This window comes from Cotesia glomerata, linkage group LG9 (genome assembly GCF_020080835.1).
Source record: "Cotesia glomerata isolate CgM1 linkage group LG9, MPM_Cglom_v2.3, whole genome shotgun sequence".
Classification (NCBI taxonomy): domain Eukaryota; kingdom Metazoa; phylum Arthropoda; class Insecta; order Hymenoptera; family Braconidae; genus Cotesia; species Cotesia glomerata.
The window spans coordinates 14,880,000-14,881,588 of record NC_058166.1 but is presented as its reverse complement, the minus strand read 5'-3'; the positions used below and the strand labels follow the sequence as shown (position 1 = coordinate 14,881,588).

General features: G+C 26.6%; 1 long non-coding RNA gene across 1 annotated transcript; it reads right to left on the bottom strand.

Moving 5' to 3' along the window:
* Positions 1 to 631: 631 nt before the first annotated feature.
* Positions 632 to 1,037, bottom strand: LOC123271242. The gene is made up of 2 exons (XR_006510813.1): positions 725 to 1,037; positions 632 to 671 (listed from the first exon to the last, which is right to left on the bottom strand). It is a non-coding gene; the product is annotated as an uncharacterized LOC123271242 (long non-coding RNA).
* Between the last annotated feature and the right edge of the window lie 552 nt (positions 1,038 to 1,589).

Genomic DNA, 1,589 nt, shown 5'->3' with positions numbered 1-1,589 from the left:
ATTACACGCACATGCGGTTTTTCGGTACCAATTATTGCATGCTTAATTAAATAAATTTTTACTGATCAAAATGTAATTTTTATTAATTATTTGATTCTAAAAAAGGGTTATCTAACTTCAAAATGTAAAAAATATATTAATTAGGTCATTTATATAAAGAAAACGATTTTTTACGACCACCTCTTTTTACACTGAAACTCTTAAAAAAGATAAAATTATTCACTTCTGTAACTACTTAATTTTTATTAATTAATAACAAATTGAATAATTGTCTTACTTATAAAACCACTATGCAGTTATTTTCCGAAAGGTTTAAATTAACAGAAATAATTTTTTTTTAATAAAAAAAGTCATAACCCATTTATTGATAATTAAAAGAAGAAAATCTGCAGTAACACCCACACTTACCCTAAATAAAATTAAAAAATTATCAAGTGACTGCTAACTTTAATGTCATTTAAATTTTTCTTTAAAGGCTATTTTTGTATTTCTTCTCAATTTTAAAATAAATAAATTAAAAAAAGTTTTGTTTAATTTAATTAATATTTACTGAATTTTGAAATAAATTTATTGTAATTCCCAGAAACTAGTGTTTGCATTTCAGAGTGTAGGACCTGAGTATTCCTTCTTATTTCTCCTTCATGATCCATAATCTGTTTCAGTCTATACTTCTGTAATAAAAAATAATATTGTTAATTATTTTTATATAAAAAACAATACATACCTTCATCAATTTTTTTATATATAATACAAATCTGGAACAAAGTGTGATCCATTGATATCATAAACATTACTCGTACTTCCCGCCATTCTTTACTTATATTGTTGTCTTTCTTAATTATTATTAACTTTTCAAGGTCATTTGTTCCAATTAAGAAATAATATACTAAAATGTTGTGACAGTCTACAAATCATCACTCCAGTTCGAAAGTATTGACAAAAACTTATGGAGAGTAGAGGTAAATAAATAAATAATATTTTTAACCTCTACCCTCTATAAAACACTGCTGAGACAAAGAAGTGTCTCCGTCTAGCGGGGAAATCCTTAACTACTGCTTATTTGCAACCGACATTGTTGTCCTCTATTTTATCTGCCTCAATAAAGAAAATATTATTTGGCGCGCAGTAACAATTTTTATGACACTAGAATTTGAATTTGCGCGCGCAAGCGCGCGCCTGACTGTAGCATTTGCATATATTTTCATGCTTATGATATATTCGACCAATCACGTTACGAATAGTTTGATGCCACATACATTTCATTTCAATTTTATATTAGGAATTTTATATTAGGATCACGGAGCTTAGATAGATCTATCTAAGCTCCGTGATTAGGATTAAGGAAGTATAGGACGTACAGTCCGTTCACTGAGTTTCATCTCACAATGCATATATATAGCTATACTATAGTACGTGACTTAAGAAGGATTAATTTTGTTCGAGACTGTACCTTCAGAAAACTTAACAAGTTTTTACTAGTGATTTAATGAAATTTAGCTTACCAGAATAATCTTTTATGCATTAAATAACTATATTATTATTAAATAATTGATAATTTGTTTTTAATTTGAATAAAATAATAAGTTTTT